We start from the raw sequence: 20791 nt of genomic DNA, 5'->3' as shown, positions 1-20791 counted from the left end.
AGCCTGAATCTGCTCCTTTCAGTCATCATTTTTATGAAGTCAGTGCTTGACAGACTCTACGATGCTGAGTATTTCACATTCAAGCTTGAAAGTAAGGATTTGTTCCAGACGGTGGGACATCTCTGACAATGGTGCTCCAAACATTAAAATCAATAGATAGAACCATCAAGAATATGGAAATGAAAGGGAAATATTTGCTACCACACAACATAACATCAACCACTTGTCCTTATTTGTGGAAATATTTTCTCTTCATTTCTCAATAACACTCAACAAAATGAACACTGGCATTGAACACATTCCAACTCTCATTCCCCACTGCTCATCATCTTCCTGTCTTCATTTCTAATCTTCGGTTCTCCTTCTGCCATATCATCTTCTCCAGCCTGTTTGTAGCTCTGTTTTGCTTCTTGCTCCTTACTCTCACAGGAGAGTTTTCCTTCTTGCCCTTTCAGTTTTCTAGACAGCCTCTGTCCACTTTGCAACACATATTTGTTTATTTTTGTTGTACCTCACATTCACATCAAGATGTTATACATAGTTTCCCTCCTCTTCTTTTTCTTCTAAATAACTGTAAGATGTAAGTTAAGGATGATGACTTGTCCTGGCCATATCCAAATAGTCTCCTTGCATCACAGCAAGCAGTTCTCACCACCAGTCTCATAGCATGTATCTTGCTTCCACTTATATCTCAAGGGCAGCCAGTAGCAGGAGCAGTCCCAAATATGACTTTATTCTGTTGCTGAAGTTGTGGTTTCTACATTATCCCACTTCTAGACTGTGCATGTGGATGATATATGCCATACTGATGTGCGTAAGCAAGAGTGTTTAAAAGAGGCAAATAATGTGAATACAATTTGTTCTGGATCTCTTTGGTTCCTGACCTTGTCTCCACGCCTAAGAGTCTGCAAAAGCAACCGGACTTCCAGGCCCCACTCTCACATTTTAAATTTTTCTTCGATAAACCAGGCGACCAACCAATTGATTGGTCTCCCTATAGGCATTAGTACTGGATCATAGGGTTGACTGCTTGACAATAGTGCAGTCAATGGCACTAAGGAGGGGGGAAAAAACACCAGGCCTAATTGATGACTTTTCATGAACTCTTTTTTAATTAGCTATCGATCATGAACCTTTGATTTGGGTGCAGCAGACCTGAAGTGATAGTGGCCCACAGCAGACCCATACAGACTGCACTATAAGAGTGCAAATGCTTTGGGGAGCAGCCTGATCTTTAAGATAGCATGGTTTCGCTGTATGGCACAGAATGCCATAGTTGGGTAACTGTGTGGATTTCTCCTCTAGACCACCCTATGAGCTTTGTGAGTCTCAGAATGTATTCATTTATTTATTTCATAAACATGTTTCCATTTGGCCACAATCCAAAAGACTCAGCAAGTGTATCTCAGACTTTGTCCATATCACTCTAACTACTACACCATCCATCCACCTGTCCTTCATGTTCCCTAGCTTCTTTTTCTTAAAAGATCTCATTCTTCACTTCCATTTAAACTTTCTCTCAAACTCTTCTTGTATCCCTAATCCACTGCTTCCTATGCTTTGCTCTCTCTTGAGTCTTTGTTCCTAAACTGCATTCTGTTGTTCAGTTTTTTTAGCCAATTTAGAGTTTATTTATTTATTTGTTTACTTATTTATTTATTAGATTTATATCCCACTTTTTTGCACAATGGTCTCCTATTTTTGTCATAAAAGTAACTAAATATCTCTGGGTAGTAGGTCGGGCTGGGAAGAAGTTACTTGTCCAAAGTCTCTAATGAGGTTCTATGGCCCTGACTCTGGCCATCATATATTTTATTCTTAGGATAAATGCGGGGGGGGGGAGTTTTAATGTTTGTATCTCTTCTGATCTAATGACCTTTTTTCTTGTAATGAATTTCATCATTTTCTCGCTCCCATGCATCAGTCTCTCATGAGTCAACCTTCTTCCACGGGTCACTTCTCTGAGGATGCTTTTTGGTTCTGCCTTTTTGCACAAGTGGGTAAATTTCCCCAAGTCCCCTCTCCCTCTTTCTCCCTCTCCTTTTCTTCTGGCTGTGAATGACCTTCACAAAGTTCAATTGATCATCTGATGCCAGTCCTGAAGCTTTTATTATTTTTGTCTTAGCTCATCCAATGTGGATTTATTGACAGGGCTGAGACCACCCCAGGGCTTTTCCAGCAACCTGACTGCTGTGTGTGGAGAAATAATTAGTTGTTGAAGAGCCAGGAACAGATGTTGAGCTGACATCTCCTCTTCGTGGGTGTCAAAGCTGGCCATTCGCCGCTTCTCCATAAATTATCACTGCCTATCCCTGATGCTGCATTTGTGTGTCATTAAAGCGGGAGCTTCTCCCACGGAACAGCATGACATTTCTCTCGCCGCTCTTCCTCCTGCTCCTTTGCAGTCCCGATTTCCCTTCTCAGTTTCATATTTTTGGGGAGTTCACATTGACATTAGCTTAACTAAGCTTTATTTGAATTTCTTTCTCTCTCAGGCACCATCTGAATATGCTAATCAATTAACAGCTTGGAGAACTTTCAGCTTAGTCAAATCTCTATTCTGCTGCAAGGAATAGGCAACGGGTGTCCTAGGTTTTCCTGGTGCCCAGTCAAAAAGCAATCAAGATGGGAGCTGGGACTGCAGGATTGAAGCTTTGCTCCTTTTTTATGGGTCTCATGGGTCAAAGCTTCAATTATGCAGCGGCAATCATCAGTTTGACCTTTTTTTCTTCCCCACAGATGCCCCTGGATGCTCTTTTGTTGGTGCATCCTTTTCCAATTTTAGGAATGGATAATAATGGTTGATATTTAATATGCCCAGGCATCTGAATTACACAGAATATATATTGTGCAAAAATATTTTGCCCATACACAAGGTGGGAGTGGAAGTTATGTAAAAACTGATACGTGAGGGCATGATATAAGCTTATATCTCTTTGCTCTGGGAACTTAAGAAAAGGTGAACTGTATTTAGCATCCTGAATGAGAAAACAGAAGACATATCATATAAAGCCATGAAACAAAAAGCATAGGAAACTTGGGAGAAACAAGCAGCAGCAGCAGCAACAAAAGATATCACTCGTGTAATAAGGTAATTTACACAATTACCATGATTTATGTGCCTGTGGCATATACTGTATGTCTTTATTTTGGTATCATCATGATATGTTGAGAAACAGGTTTCTAATATTGACCTGAAGGTTGGACAAGCTGATTTCCCATGTTTTTTCAAGTCTAGGATAGTATAGGAAAGTATAAATAGGAACAGGATAGCTAGATCATACAATATGATAAAATGAAATGTGGGGTTATGCACAGTATTCATATAATTGTATACCCCAATAGACTAGGATTTAATGAGCTGCCATGGTTCCCCTTCTCAAGCAGGAAACCCTATACCATTTCAGACAAGTGGCTGTCCACTCTCTTCCTAAACCCCCCCCCCAGTGATGAAATACCCACCAGTTCTGAAGGCAAGCCATTCCTCTGGTTGATTGTTCCCACTGTTAGAAAGTTTCTCCTTAATTCCAGGTTGATTAGTTTCCATCCATTGTTTTTTGTCTTGCCTTCTGGTGCTTTGGAAAATAATTTAGCAGGGTCTGTCTGAATTGTCCCACAATAAACAAATTTATTTGTCCAAAAATTAATTTGAAAGGTAGATTATAATGTTGCAATGCTAAACCCACTTACTTCAGAGAAAAATCTATTAGACTTAATTGGCTTAATGTTGGGTGTATAGGTTTTTGTTTATTCTAAGGTTACAATCCTGGAAGTGAAACTTTTGTACTAGTAGGACTTAGTTCTGAGTAAATTTACAAAAGATTCTTCTACATGGACATGTTTCAATATAATAATACCCTGTAGAGGGTTAATTAAAATATTGTTAAAAGGCAAATCATTGGGTATTTTGAAAAGAAAGAATGATGAGAAGCAAGAGAACTCAAAGGACACATTTCTGATTTCCAGATCCTGTATCTTATTTAATGGGCATTATCACAGACAATATGTCCTATCTTGACTGTTCTTAGAATAACCAAGGAACAATTTTTCTGTTGTTCTATGGCTGTCTTTGTAATTCTGGGAGTTAAGTTCACGCATCTTGTGCCCAAGTTTGAGAAACATTGTACTTCAACTTTTCCTACTTGATTATATGGCTGTTGCCCATTCATTTTTCTTGCATTTGGTATTATATGGGCTTTACTTGTTTGAGACAAGTAAACTGAAAATCTCACCAGGAAAGGATATAGTTACTAGTAAATCTCAAAAAGAAATTATTACAGATTCCTGGTTTATGACCATAAAACCAGATTAGTGTCATAGATAATGCTGAGCTTTAAAGATCTGATTTCAGCTCCCTGCTTAGCCCCAGAATTTGCCAGATGCCTTTAGCCAGCCAACCCTGGATTCCTAGCATGTTATTGTATCTGGGTTACAGAATTCTGGATGACCACTAGATGGCAACAAAGAGGCACAAAAAACGACATGTTTGCTGCCAGTTTGTGATCAATTGAGTTTTGCAGCCTAGATACAGTATATTAAAAACCTATCTTGGTAGAATAAAAATAATGATATTGTTACCACCTATGCATGCAACACTGAAATCTCTTGGAAGAAAAAGTGATGCAAATGCAGTAATTTCTCCTTCAAGAAGTACACAAAAATCCTAATTAGTTCCAGCACTCTATAGAAAGTTTTCCTTCTGCTCAACTTTCTTGCCTCAGTCTTTCAAGATCTAACCTTATTCTCTCAGGCCTTGTTGGTTACTGCTTACAGACTACTACAGGCTTACAGGGTCGAGCTGAGGATTTTGTGCAATTCCTGCATGATAAAGTCGCTCGGATTCGGGAAGGCTTGGACTCCGACTGGCTGAGTCCAGGGGAGGAGACGAGGGTAGGTCTTGAGAATATTATCTGGGAGGAGTTTGATCCTGTGGCTCCCGAGGATGTGGACAGGGTTCTGGGTAGGATTAGTGCCGCCACATGTTTATTGGACCCGTGTCCCTCCTGGTTGGTACTGGCCTCCCGGGAGGTTACACGAGGCTGGCTCCAGGGGATTATAAATGCTTCTGTGAGTGAGGGTGCCTTTCCCGCTGCCTTGAAAGAGGCGGTGGTGAGGCTCCTCCTCAAGAAGCCTTCCCTGGACCCGGCTGAATTAGCCAACTACCATCTGGTCTCCAACCTTCGTTTTGTGGCGAAGGTTGTTGAGAGTGTGGTGGCACGACAACTGCCCGGGCACCTGGATGAAGCTATCTATCTGGACCCGTGCCAGTCGGGCTTCAGGCAGGGGTACAGCACAGAAACGGCATTGGTCGCGTTGGTGGATGATCTCTGGAGGGCTCGGGACAGGGGTTGCTCCTCTGTCCTGGTCCTGTTAGATCTCTCAGCAGGTTTTGATACCATCGACCATGGTATCATGCTGCAGTGGTTGAGGGGGTTAGGAATAGGGGGAACCGTTTTGCGGTGGTTCTCCTCCTTCCTCTCTGACCGCTCGCAGTTCGTGTTGACAGGGGGGCAGAGGTCGACTTCGAGGCGCCTTGCATGGGAAGTGCCGCAGGGGTCGGTCCTCTCGCCCCTTCTGTTCAACATTTATTGAAGCCGCTGGGTGAGATCATCCGTGGTTTTGGGGTGAGAGTCCATCTGTATGCTGATGATACTCAACTGTACATCTCTACCCCAGACCCCCCCAACGATGCCCTTGATGTGACGTCTCGCTGCCTGGAGGCCGTGCGGGTCTGGATGGGGAGAAATAGGGTCAGACTCAACCCCTCCAAGACCAAGTGGCTGTGGTTCCTGGCGTCGCGATATAGTCATCTGGTGCCATCGCTGACTATTGGGGGTGAGTCTTTACCCCCCCCAGAGAGGGCTTGCAATCTGGGCATCCTTCTGGACACATGGCTGTCTTTAGAAGAACATATGACGGCTGTGGCCAGGGGGTCTTTTTATCAGGTTCGCCTGATCCGCCAGTTGCAGCCCTTTCTGGACTGTGACGCCTTGCGCACAGTCACTCACACTCTTGTCACCTCCCGTCTGGACTACTGCAATGCTCTCTACATGGGGCTCCCCTTGAAAAGCACCCGGAGGCTCCAACTGGTCCAGAATGCGGCCGCGCAGGTGGTTATGGGCGCAATTCGTTGTGCCCACGTGACACCGCTCCTGCATGAGCTGCACTGGCTCCCAGTGGTCTTCCGGGTGCGATTCAAGGTGTTGGTTACCACCTTTAAAGTGCTCCATGGCATTGGACCTGGATACCTTCGAGACCGTCTTCTGCCACCAGTAGCCTCCCACCGGCCAGTTCACTCCCACAGAGAGGGTCTCCTCAGGGTGCCATCGGCCAAATTATGTTGGCTGGTGACACCCAGGGGGAGGGCCTTCTCTGTGGGAGCCCCTGCCCTTTGGAATGAACTGCCCCCGGAAATTCGTAAAATCTCTGATCTCCGTGTGTTTCACTGTGCCCTCAAAACCATGTTGTTCCGCCAGGCTGGGCTATCAATGTAAAGATTTTAATTGTTTTTAAATGGCATTTTAAATTTGGAGTTTTATAAATTGGGCCTATTATTTAATAATTTTAATTATTTTTAAATTTTGTCTGTCTTTGTGTTTTTAATTAGGCTGTACACTGCCCTGAGTCCTTCGGGAGAAGGGCGGTATAGAAATAAAATAAAATAAAATAAAATAAAATAAAATAAAATAAAATAAAATAAAATAAAATAAAATAAAATAAAATAAAATAAAATAAAATAAAATAATAAAATAATAAAATAAAATAAATAAATAAATTAAAAAAAATGAGGTTGTTTTTCACCACCACCCCAAAAAAGCACCAAAAAGAATGCAGATTAGCATGTGCTTGTTCATATTATATGTGTCAGGTCTGCTTCAGCATGCTTTGCTGGCATCCTGTCATAAAATGAAGAGTGGTGGGGAGTAGAAGGTAGGGAGAGGGTGACAGGAACCAGAGGTGTTCATCCAGAACAGACTGGCCGATTAAGGACGGAACCATAAGAATAGAATGCGAAACTGCACTAAAGAGGCGCCAAACCTCAAAGCCATTTCCAAAACATCTAACTCGAATATCATTGGACACTGATGGTATGATTAAGTGGGGGGAGGGCCAGGGAAGAGGGAAAAATGCAGGCTTTGTGTGTGACTATTCAGATCCAGCTTTGTTTATGCTGTAACTGCTTGACTTTCACTTTGAAAATGGAGTCAAGGGTCTTTCTTCCTAAATAATCAAGTCAGGACAAACTTGACAATATGCCTACTATTATGTAGTTATATTTATAAGTAATTTTATTTTATTTGAAGTAAATGACCATTAAAGGGAGGATAGGAACAGCCATGTGAGCATCTGCCTCCTTGATGAGCGTCAACATGCTAAGTATCAGTAGGAATCCTTCATTCCCTTTTTTATTGTTAGACTGGACTTTCATCAAACAACTGGGTAAGTAGAGGAAGCTTTCACTGTAGGATTGTTTTCAAATATTCCTTCAATCCATCCATGAGCCATGGCTTCCATAACCATCATTTTGCTTTTGTTTGAAGAACGGATTCTGCCTTTCATTATTTAATTCTTACTCTTCCAGTCTGTCCTATACGTCTGCTCCCCAGCAATGCACATTTTCTCATGCCTTTATCTCCTAAAAGAATCCATTTGTCTACTCCACATTTTACTCTGCTTTAGTCTCTTTCCTTTCTTTGAGTCTCCCAACCACCTGGTTTCTGGGAGATAGCCTGGGAAAACAATGAGGCTAAAAGATCAGAACATGAGGCAAATGATCTTTTTAGAGTCACAGAGATGCTTAACCTGGTCTGCTCTAGCACAGTATCTTTCCATAAGGGGCAGACAGACTGAGGGTTTAACTGTATGAGTCACTTACAGCATGAGTCCCATTTTGAAATGGAAGCATGCAAAATGGACAGAGGGAACTTCACTTTTCTTTCCCTCACTGCAGTCCTGATGGTATAAAAATCAGCAGACTGCATCTGATTTCTTTCCTCCCCCCCAATTCCTCCCTCCTGCTTTCACATCATTTAGATCTGAAGCCAGAAGGCAGAGCTTGTCATGTTCTTTATTCGTCTGTAATCCTGAAGATCAGATTTAAAATGTCTCCCCTTCATGCTGCAATTATAGAGTTGTAATTGTAGCATGGTGATGGCAGAAGAGAGATGTTTTTTGGTAGAATTATGGCAGGAAAAGAAGGGTTATACTTTCCCTCTCTGGGTAATGTAGTTTCAAAGGGGAAAAAAAGGATACATGAAGCCGCAGGCAATGCATTTAACATCACATAAAGTTAGGATCTAACAGTGGGCACCCAAAGTCATAATAAATCCATTTTGAAAATACATGAGAAAGAAGACAGCAGCTCTGCTCTGTAGGGTGAAGCTTGTGAGTTTTAAAAAGGATTTCCACCTTCCTTCGGGTTTTGTCAATTGCTTGACAGGTCATAGACTCCATCGGGAATCGTAATAAACAGACAAACCTGGAAACTGGGCTTCCTACTCAGGATCCTGCCCTGCGATTAGGAAAAGTAAAGCAGTGACATTGTAGGTTTAATGAGAGGATAACTAAAAATTAATGACTGCATTTATGATTAATATACAGTATTTTTGTACTCAGGAGGGAAGACCTATTATATATGCTAACTGGAATTATTCCTACATCATCAATTAGGAGAAACTGGCTATAAATCAGAGGGAGAACACTGCTGGCTTGCACAAACTCTCCTGTCCAGAGTACCAAAATATTCGAGGCCAAAGGATAGCATTCTGAGCAGGTTGAATTGCAAGGCCTTATAGTCCTCTGTGTGTTTTGGATCCAGGGTTGAGTGAGAGAGACAAAATGTGATCAGGAACAAGAATTAGTTTCTGAGCCAAGCTATGCCAGGTGGGATGGTCTGATAGGCAGATTCAAGGTTCTCGGGATGACTGGGCCAAGGATGCCCACTCAGTTTCTAAGTCTGTTTATGAGATCCTAGCATGGGCTATCAGTACCAGAGGCTAAAAGCCCCTCAGATTTTATTATTTCAGGTTTTGATATTTTCATTCACAAAAAAGAATGGAAAAAACATTGCCACCTGCCACCTGCCACCACATTATTTCAACAGGCATACATTCTAGGGTCCTAGGTTTCTCCTTGTCCTGATTCAGATCACCAATCTGAAGGACCCTAGCCTGGGATTAATGCATTTGGGAGGTCCCTAATATGCCCATGCTCCCAGCCAGTCCCTGAATCTGGTTTCGAACATGTTTGAAACTGGGCAGTGTGGCAAGCTATATTTGAGCCTTTGAAATCTTGTGAATTGATGGGCATGTTAAGCAACATATTTTTCCCAAGTGCCGTGCTCTCTGGCTTTGTATAGAGAGCACAGCCCTGTATCTGCCACATCTCAGAGCCCCAGGAGTCTGCTTGTCTCCTGTCTCTGCTTTTAAGGGCTATTTATTTTGATGGTGAGGTTGCTGTCTGCTGGAATGCTGTCTAGAATGGATGAATGCGCTTGGAGGCGCATCATGGTGACAGCAGTTTAATGGTGATGCAGTATTAATATTAGCATTGCTTATCCAGGCCATTTCCAAGACGAGTACAGGAAAAAAGCTTAACTAGTTCAGAGAAAAACAGCAAGAGGCTTGCATTGTTCTGTGTCACAAGGCTGCTATATCACCATGCATAACTTAATATATGTATATTACTTTCATTTTAAACATCTCACTTGAAAATGACCCAATCTGTAGATCATAACAGGTACATGTTGATACACTTCATATTTCTGTTTTCTAGTGATGCCCTTCTCTGTAGTTTTTGTTTTCCACTGTTTTGTTAGGGTAGACCTTCTTTGCAACTAAAGGGTTGACACATACTCATGAAACTAAGAAGGTACATCTCATCTTTTCCATCTTCTATTGTTTTTATGTGATGCTCAATTATTACATTACTAGATACAATGATGGGAAAATATTAAATATGTAAAACAAATTACATGATTACCATTAACCTATCCACACACTCACTATTAAAAAAAAATAAAGTATCAAATCAGAAGTTGCTGACTACAGGAGCTGACTTAAATATATCAACTTTTAATTAGCTTACATGTTTGGCTCCAAAGAAAGAGTAATGGTTATGCAAATTAAGAATGATAGACACTGCAATCCAGCATGTCTATGGGGACGGTAGGTTAGAAAATACTGGAATATAGTGTCAGGGCTTCTTGAACAAATCTACAGTGGCTCACAGTTGAAAAAACTCTGCTCAGATTTTCAAATCCATCCAGCTGTGGTAAACAGAACAAGACTACAGTTGAAGAATGAGAATAAACACAAGGTGGCATATGTAAATAGACACACCATCTTATGAATATACTATTTGTTCTTTCGCTTTCAAGCAGAAACTCAGAAGAAGTGAATTATCTGGATCCTGGTCAATTTGGGTTTAATTCTGGGTATAGAATGGAAACTCTATTGGTTGCTCTTTTATCCATAAGACCTGCAATAGGATTTGAATGGCAGGGAATGCAGCCCTTCTGGTCTTGTTAGACCTCTCAGTGGCTCTTCATCCCATTAACCATGATATCCTACTGGGTTGTCTACAAGGGTTGGGGATTGATGTCCTGTTTTGCATTGGTTCTGCTCCTTCCTAAACAAGCAGTTCCACTCAATAGTGAAAAGGGTTTTCTTAGAGGTCAGGCTCAGTCCCCTCCATGTTGGACAACTATATAAACCATACGGAGAAGTCATACATTATACAGTACACTGATTACATTCAGTTGTACATTCCAGTCAGAAGTTGAACCAGAAAAGGAGTTGCCTCAGCAGAAGACTGAAAGCATCTGATACCTTTAGAAGACTGGAAAGTTTTATCCTGTGTTGATTCCATTTTGCTAGATGCTGACTATAGTTCTTAAATACTTATGCTGAGGGTGGAGGAATACTTAAGCCTTGGTAGTACAGTGGTTTAATGCACCCTGTTATTAACACAGCTGCCTGCAATTTCTGCAGGTTTGAATCTCTCCAAGGCTCAAGGTTGACTCAGCCTTCCATCCTTTCTAAGGTAGGTGAAATGAGGACCCAGTTTGTGGGGGCAATAAGCTGACTTTGTATAAAATATACAAAAGTATGAAGGCTATTGCTTAACGCATTGTAAGCCGCCCTGAGTCTCCGGAGAAGGGCGGCATATAAATCAAATTTAAAAGAAAAAAAAAACTGCAGAAATGTACATTACTAATAAATCCCCACTGCTGTGGTTTAGTTTAATTTAGAGTTAATAGATAGTGGCAGCCCTATCTCCATTGAATTATTTTACAAAACCACCTAATCCACTCCCCATCATCAGGTCTTAAGATGGTGAGTCCCATCACTGCACATTCATTCAATCCAGCTGCTAAATTTTGTTTAGTGATCTGTTTGGAGTCTATTACTCCAAACAGTAATAGATACTATATACTATATAGTAATACTACTATATACAGTAGACTTCTGTCAAATCTCCACTTTTTTCCTCCATAGAGTCCTCAAACTGCTTTCATCTTCCCTCACTGGGAAGGTGATTCATCTGCTTGCTTGCTTGCTTGCTTGCTTTGGCTGCCCTTCTAGCATATCTTCCCAGAGAGAAAGCAAAGGGTTACTTGGCTTATTGCAGTGATCGATTCTGACAACCATCTATTTGTAAGAAGCTGAAATGGTCTTGGGCATGATTGCATGAACCCTGCATGCATTTCAAAGTCATAACAAAGTATTTTTCCATTTTTGAAAACATAAAACTTCAGTAATGATACCAATCACTGATGTCTGCTCTATCTTTCTAAATCCATGAATATTTAAGTTCCATCTGTAAAATGTGATGGCTAGAAAATAGGAAGTGGCAATATTAGGGATGGAGTCTAGTCAAGGCATTAAAGTTTGCCTGGGGATCCTTTCTCAGTGAATTTCCTCAAGACTGCTGATCTAAGGAGAAAGGTCTGAAAAGGGTTTCTCATCTATTCCCTTCAGTTTGATTACTGGCTTTCAAATAAATGCCAGTGTGAATGCCAACCTATCACCACTCCCAGTTTAAAGCCTTCCTGCTCAATGCAGAAGGATCAGCTGCTGAAGGCTAAACCATATGATACATTAATACATTGAAATCAGCTGTTATTATTTTTTTCTGACAGAGCTCTGACCTTGAGCATGAATATTCTCTCTCTCTCTCTCTCTCTCTCTTCTAGTATTTTTCAAGCTTGGTAATTTTAAGACGGTTGGACTTCAACTCCCAGAAATCCTCTGCCAATGTAAATTGCCAAGTTTGAAAAACATTGATTCAGTTGTTCCCTTTCCAGCCACTTGGAATATATAAAGGTAAAGGTTTCCCCTGTCCAGTTATGTCCGACTCTAGGGGGCGGTGATCCTCTCTGTTTCTTAGCGAAGGAAGCCAGCATTGTCCGAAGGCTCTTCTGTGGGCATGTGACCAGCATCATTATATGCCAAAGCCCACAGAATGCTTTTACCTTTCCACCTATTTATCTACTCACATTTGCATGTTTTCCAACTGCTAACTGCCAACAACAGCCAAACCTCCTACAACTGACCCCATCCCATTGGGTTCACAACCCCTACTGATCACAGAAAAGGAAGTGCAAGACCTATTTCACAGACAAAAGCTAGGAAAAGCTCCAGGCCCAGACAAGATAACTCCTTCTTGCTTAAAAGTCTGTGCTGAACAATTGGCCCCCATCTTCACCTGTATCTTCAATAAATCGCTAGAGATGGGCTATGTTTCTTCTTGCTTCAAATGTTCTACTATCATCCCAGTGCCAAAGAAGTCCACCGTCAAGGAACCGAAGGACTACAGACCAGTTGCTCTAACATCCGTAGTCATGAAAACCTTTGAAAGGCTAGTGCTGTCCCACTTGAAAACCATCACGGATCCGCTGTTAGACCCCTTGCAATTTGCATACCGAGCAAATAGAACAACAGATGCTGCTGCTAATCTGGCTCTGCACTACATCCTACAACATCTTGAATGTCCAAAGACCTATGCAAGGGTCCTCTTTGTAGACTTTAGTTCAGCATTCAACACCATCATTCCAGACATTCTTCTAATTAAGCTAAACCAGCTAGTGGTACCCGAACACACTTGTAAGTGGATCATAAGCTTCCTAACAAACAGGAAGCAGCAGGTGAAGCTAAGCAGAATCACATCAGATACCTGCACAATTTGCACAGGGGCAGAAGTGTGCTGTCTCCACTTCTCTTCTCTCTATATACCAATGACTGCATCTCAAATGATCCATCTGTTAAACTACTGAAGTTCACAGAGACACAACAGTGATCGGTCTCATTCGAGACAATGATGAATCTGCATATAGACGGGAGGTTGAACACCTAGCCTCGTGGTGCGACGAGAACAATCTGGAACTGAACACACTCAAAACCATAGAAATGGTGGTGGACTTTAGGAGAAACCCTCCCATACTACCACCTCTTAAAAGACTAGACAACACAGTATCAACAGTAGAGACCTTCAAATTTCTAGATTCGACCATATCGCAAGACCTAAAATGGACACCTAACATCAAAATCGTCATCAAAAAAGCACAACAAAGAATGTTCTTTCTGTGCCAACTCAGAAAGCTCAAACTGCTCAAGGAGCTGCTGATCCAGTTCTACAGAGGAATTATTGAGTCTGTCATCTGCACCTCTATAACTGTCTGGTTTGGTTCTGCAACCCAACAAGACAGACACAGACTTCAGAGGATAATTAGAACTGCAGAAAAAACAATTGCTACAAACGTGCCTTCCATTGAGGACCTGTATACTGCAGGAGTCAAAAAATATTTACAGACCCCTCACATCCTGGACAAACTACTTCAACCCCTACCCTCAAAACGACGCTATAGAGCACTACACACCAGAACAACTAGACACAAGAACAATTTTTTCCCAAACGCCATCACTCTGCTAAACAAATAATTCCCTCAACACTGTCAAACTAGTTATTAAGTCTACATTACTATTGATCTTCTCATCGTTCCTATCACCCATCTCCTTATGTCTGATTGTAACCTTGTTGCTGGTATCCTTAAGATTTATATTGACTGTTTCCCTTTAACTATCATTAAGTGTTGTACCTTATGATTCTTGATAAATGTATCTTTTCTTTTATGTACACCAAGAGTATATGCATCAAGACAAATTCCTTGTGTGTCCAATCACACTTGACCAATAAAGAATTCTATTCAGTTCTATTCTAGGATGGCAGCAGCTGGGTGGGGCAAGTAATGAGAGACCCAACTGCCTCTCACACAACACTTGGGTCTCAAATCCAGACTGTCAGCTTTCCAACTGATAAGCTCAACATCTTTAACCACTGAACCATCACACCCCTAGAGAATACTGTATATACAAACAGTTCACCAAACTGCTCAGAAAGTTAACAACCAGTTCTCCCGAAGTGGTGCAAACTGGCTGAATCCCACCACTGTATGTATGTATGTATGTATGTATGTATGTCTTGGTTCTTGGGGGGTGTCTCCCTATTATCAACCTAATCCAAAGGGAGACACCCCCCAAGAACTGAGACACAGAACAGGACAACGGCATCACCCTCCTCCCTTACATCAAAGGCACCAAAGATAAAATCAGAAAAATTCTCCACAAACACAATATCAAGACAGCCTTCTGCACTGACTTAAAAATAGCCAACATCTTAAGAAACCCCAAAGACAAGATCCAGCTAGAAAACCAAGGAGTCTATGAAATACCATGCAAAATCTGCCTAGCCACATACATTGGACAAACTAATAGGAGAATAAATGCATGCATTGCAGAACACAAGAACACAATCAGAAAAGAAGAAAAAACTTCCTCCCTTTTCCAGCACCTTAAAACAACAGGACACGAAATTCACTTTGAAGGAACCAAATTAATCTCCAAAACTGAACACTTCAACAAGAGAATAATCATGGAAGTCATCGAAATAGAGAAACACCACCATAATATAAATAAACGTGACGATACCTCCCGCCTACTGGACATCTGGAAACTAGCCCTAGTCAACAGAAGAGTCCCAGCCATGAAAATTAACACCGGATCCAAGATAACACATGACACCACCACCAATCATCCTCACCAGATTCAAACCCAAACCCATCCCATAGACGAAATACAACCACCATCCAGAAGCCAGACCACGATGGCATCACCAGCTGCTGCACCCCCTCCGATCCCCACACAAAGCAAACTGACACACGCCATGAACACATGGCAAGACCTCAAACTCAGAGCCAAACCAAAACCCGGGATGTGGCATCACAGCCATCTACTCAGGACATTACATCAAAAAACTCAGGATATCACAACACTAGAACTCAGGATGTTAACACACAGCCCATTACCCAGGTCGTTAAAACACAAAAGACTATTGGGCACACATTAAGGATCTCACCCACACAGGATGTTACAAAACAGCTGACTAATCTGCAAACATTAACTCCATCTACCAATCAAGATATAATAACACAGGCAACCAACCCACTCACAGCAGCAAAGCCAGCACCCCACACCTCCCCACCAGTATTTATAGAGAGATGGCAGCTTTCCTCGCACAAGCACAAAGCTTGTGGTTGCCTTGATCAGGGTCAACAATGAAATAAAAAAATCCACAGGATAATACAATAAGGATAATAAAAGATAGGCAGACTGCAAGATGGTGCTGGACTACTAAAAATGAGGGGGGGGAATCTCTTTCACTGCAGTGAATTCAACTTATTACTTCAGGATACAAGATTCTGAAGAAACATTATAACTCCATGACCATCTTACATAGTTTTTTATTGTTAAATTTATATAGCCATTCATCTCATTGTTGTGACTCTGAGTAGCTTACGAAGTTAAAAATCTAGAAAACAATTTTAAAAAATCAATCAAAAAATAAATGCATTACCAACAAATTACTATTTTACTGTTAAAAACATAATCAGTGGAAGAGTGCCATTCATTTTCCTAAAAGTATAACCACCTAGCAGTCTCTCCACAAATTACTTTGTGCATAGAAATGTAGGTCAGGAATTTTTAGCAAAGCACAAGAAACAAAAATTGAACCTAACACAATATTCCTAGCTAAACTTTTAAGTTGCATTTCCAGAGATAGCAGATATTTTCTCTGTCTTAATCCTCTGTCATGGACTTCCCATTTCCCGAGATGCCAATGAATTAATTGAGTGGCTGGGAAAATAGGCAGAAACCTGGTCCATTTTCTCAGCTTCCATACCAAGTTGTGTCTTGTAATTCCTAGTTCTGCCTTCTGAATTTACCCTTTATTCCCCACTACACCAAAGAGTTCAATCATTCAGTTTCCCAAAGGGAGGGGTAAGGCATCTCTTGGGGTCTACATAACAAGCAACATTTGTGCCATGAGAAGATATTGGTCTTATTTCTATGCCTATCCACAAAGGTCAGTTTTTGTAGCTTGCCACTCACAACCTTCTGAACCTTATGACTCATGGTTGTTTACAGGACATCCAGGGCAGAGGGAGAACCAGCTGTTTTTGGATGAACTGTAATTCAGCGTTATTAAGCATTAGCTTTCAAGGATCTTAGTTTATTCTTACGAGTGCTCACATTGGCTAGGATATATGGGAGTTGTAATTCCAGCCCATTGGAAGGGCACCAAGTTGAAGAATGCTCTTCAATCCAAATGAAGTTATAATTATTAAATTTCTAATTTTTAAGTAGAACCTTTCCTAATTTCAGATTCTGGGAAAGATGGATGCCTTGGGAACTTTTTACAAAATACCGAGAACCTAAAAAATACTTGCAATATTCAGATATTTTTGGTAGAAAACATGTAGCAGTTGACTAATTGTAAAGCAATTTAACACATAACATAGAAAAGCAGACCAAGAAGTATGGCACTGTTTAAAATAATAAACATTCAGACATAGATTATATAAATTAATGTAAATGTTTCCACTTTGAACCATACATGCTTTTCCTATTTTTACTTGTCTCTAAAATAAAATGCAAGATTCCCAAGTTACATCTAGGGAACCATCTACTTCTGTTTATATCTCATTCAAAGGGAAACAGACAAGACAGGTTTTATTCCTTTGGATTCAACCGTAGCCCTAGAGCTGCACATGGGAAGATAATAAGACTATATTCAAGATACCATTATTGGAAAGGATTACTGAGATTATATACAGCAAATATTGAATTCAGAGGAAAAAGAGGTTGATGAACGCTAATTACAATTATGATTAACTTGTGCCTAGGGTTGTGATATGTAGTTAACTATGTATTTTAATTAATTTATTCTAATATTTGATGGATTAAAAAAAGGCAACTATAATCAGGCAGCAGCTTTGCAATGCTCCATTTTTAAAACATGCAAATGGAAGATAACTGCAATCCAACAAAAGGCAGAAGTTCACTGCGACGTATCTAAAATGTGCTTTCTTTTCAGAATTATTGCTTAACTCAGAATTATTATTTCTCATTTTGTGGAGAATTTGGAGTGACACAAATTTGTTTCAGTTTCAGGGTTTGTTTGTTTGTTTAATTTAATCTTAATCTGTTTTTAATCTCTTAATCTGTTTGTTAAGGTACCTTAAACCTCATCTGAAGGATGGAGAATATACAGTATTCACTGGCACTGAAAATCTGGTGGGAGATTTTCACAAGTCACAACTGGAAGAAAGATCTTTTGATCCTCTTCTGTTTTGTTATTTGCCTAAATCTTGGAGACTGTTGGTTGAATGCACTACTCCTAACAGGGCCATGATCAGTTAAATCGCCAGATAAAAGAAAGAGAAGCAAATCTAAAAGTACCAGTATATTTTATTTTGTTAGATTTGCATCCTGCCTTTCATTAAGTAACTCAATACAACATTAAATATATTCTATATCCCAATTTTTCTCCACACCTACTGTACCCTGTGGTAAATTGAGCTGAGTGAGCATCACTGGCCCAAAATCATACAAGGAACATCTGTGGCTGAGGCTGGATTTGAATCTAGAATTTCCCAACATTGGTCTAATAGTTTAATAGCTATAATATGCTGCAGGGGTGGGTTTTAATTTTTTTTACTACCGGGTCTGTGGGCGTGGCTTATTTTCTGGGCGTGGCTTGATGGTCATGTGACAATTATTTAGGATTTAGCAGAGGTACTGGTCTACCATGCTTTTAACTGCTTGCAGAGCTGTACCGGTCTACCCATTTATTTTTGCAGGCACTGATCTACTCATGTATTTTTGCAGGCACCAGTCTACTCATTTGTTTTCTTTTAACACTGTTCAGCTGTAGGGTGGCCCTTTGAAGCCCTGCGGCAAGAGTTAAACAGTTTTTTTCCCTCTAGCCATCAGCTGGGACTCAGGAGGCAGCAATAGATTGGGGGTTGGGTCAAATAAAAGATAAGAATAACACAGGGGGGGTGGCGGGGGGGGTGGGGGAGGCCAGAACCGGTTCGGTGATGTCATATCATCACCGCTACCGGCTCGGCGGAACCGGCCCGAACTTGGAGGAACCCACCACTGATATGCTGGCTTCTGCTTTTAAGAGTCCTTCACTTAAGGTCTACCACTATAACCACAAATTTAACATATATTTTATTTTCTTAATATATTTCAATGTCAGTTATCAAGCTTTCTTCCACATTCTTGAAGAATTCCAAAATTGTTCTGGCATTCCCTAAATATTCCCTTGAAATCCTCTTATGTGTAATCTTTCTCCGTGCGGAAATGTCTATACAGGTAGTCTTCGACTTACGACCACAATTGAGCCCAAAATTTCTGTTCTTAAGTGAGACATTTTGTTCACTTAAGTGAATTTTGCCCTATTTTATGACATTTCTTGCCACAGTTAACTGAATCACTGCAGTTGTTAAATTAGTAACACGGTTATTAAGTGAATCTGGCTTCCCCATTGACTTTGCTTGTCAGAAGGATGCAAAAGGTTATCACATGAACCTGGGATGCTGCAACTGTCATAAGTATGAGCCGGTTGCCATGTGTTTAAATTTTGATCACATGATCATGTGGGGATGCTGCAAAGGTTGTAACTATGAAAAAAGGTCGTAAGTCACTTTTTTCAGTGCTATTGCAACTTTGAACGGTCACTAAATGAACTGTTGTAAGTCGAGGACTACTTGTACTTTATTAATAAACTATAATTAAATAAGCATTGTATATTTACTTCTTTACACATTTATCAAAAATATATATGCTTATCCAATTCTTTACACTGGGAAAAACCCATGAGGCAAATTCAGCAGGATTTCTCATGATTAACAGTATGAACAATCTATTTTAATTCATCCACAAGCAGACTATAAAAATTTAACGTATTTTCATTTAAAATATTTTAACATCTATTTCAAAATATTTAAGTTCCCATGGAATGTTTATCTTGCTTTTGTTTGCACCCTATTCTTTTCTTTCCTTTGACAGGAATTTATATATTTATGGTTGTTTGGTTTCTCTCTGATAAGACAAGCTAAATTTAGCAGGTAGAACAGAACATTCCTCAGGGAGAAGTTATCATTTATTGCAATGACACATGCAAGAGTTACAATTTCCCTTCTCATCTCTTCCCTTTTTTTCCTTTCCTTTCCTTTTTTATTTCCTTTTTTCTTTTTGCGACATGTTTTCTTCTACAAAACTATTGCAATTCTTTCAAAAAAAATTCCACCAAATTTGTGGCTATAGAAAGTGGCTTGGTGATGTTTTCACAGGAGAAGAAATACTTGGATGTAGCTTTGATTTTGTTCTGTCCCATTCCTGCAGGCTAATGATTTACTGGTAGAAAATGTACTCATAATTTCTTTTTGAAATAGTAATCCCTCTACATCTATGTGTAAGTATCAATGACAGTTAAGCATGTTTGCATAGAGGGCTGATAGAAATATCTTGTGGAAAAACAAAGCTGTTGCAAAGTTTTTCTAAAAAATATTGAAAATAAAAGAAAGGTGATGTTACCTAATTTGGGTAATGAAATGTCTGCAAGAAAACAAGCAAGCTCAGAGAGCACCAAGGACCCCTCATAAAAGAAAGGACCATGGAAAACTTCTCAAGTCTTAGTTGGATAATTTAGAGCTCTGAATTAAGAAAGTTTAGCGATATCTCCCTCTGATTCCAGACTATCAGCTGCAGAGGGAGGTGGCCCAAACTAGCATCAACTTTGCCACAACAGCTAATCATTAAAATCAGGAGAGACTGTGGCATTGTGCTGCCTGGACCATACCATTTCCTAGGTGGGGGCAATCAGGTTCATTAATTGTGCATAATGAAAAGCAGTGATCTAATCACGGGTCAAACATGCAGTGTCACATTGTTGTCACATGACGTTTCATGACATTTTTTTTCCTTCATGGAGCTGGGGTGGGCGTGGCCTGTGTGTGATGCATCCGTCCCACAGGCCACCAGTTTGACACCCCTCTAGACTCTAACTTAACATTCTAACATTCTTATAAAGCAAAAAAGGATTGTACTGGTGTGCGAAGTTTCAGTGGAGTTCATCTGTTCAGTGAAACTTTGGATGAAGCCCTCTTTCAAAGCCAAATTGCAAGTATCATGGGCTGAAGTTGGTCCTCTGAGGTAAGGCTGTTGCAGATCAGCCACACCTAAATGCTTCACAAGATGATGTTTGTCCCAACTACCATTCAGAATGATGTTGCTGATGTTTCTTTTTCTTTCTTACATTTAGGAACTGTCTTCTTGTGCTGACTACATCTAGTACAACGGTCTTCATAATGCTTTTGATCCCTCACAAGCAGCCACTGAAGCCAGTGAGATCCCCATTATATATCTCAGTAACTTGTACTTGG

The sequence above is a fragment of the Pituophis catenifer genome, unplaced genomic scaffold (genome assembly GCF_029215685.1).
Source record: "Pituophis catenifer annectens isolate HBS135680 unplaced genomic scaffold, rPitCat1.0.hap2 SCAF_3, whole genome shotgun sequence".
In the NCBI taxonomy this organism is placed as follows: Eukaryota; Metazoa; Chordata; class Lepidosauria; order Squamata; family Colubridae; genus Pituophis; species Pituophis catenifer.
The sequence above is the reverse complement of the archived record's forward strand: the minus strand, read 5'-3'. Positions refer to the sequence as shown.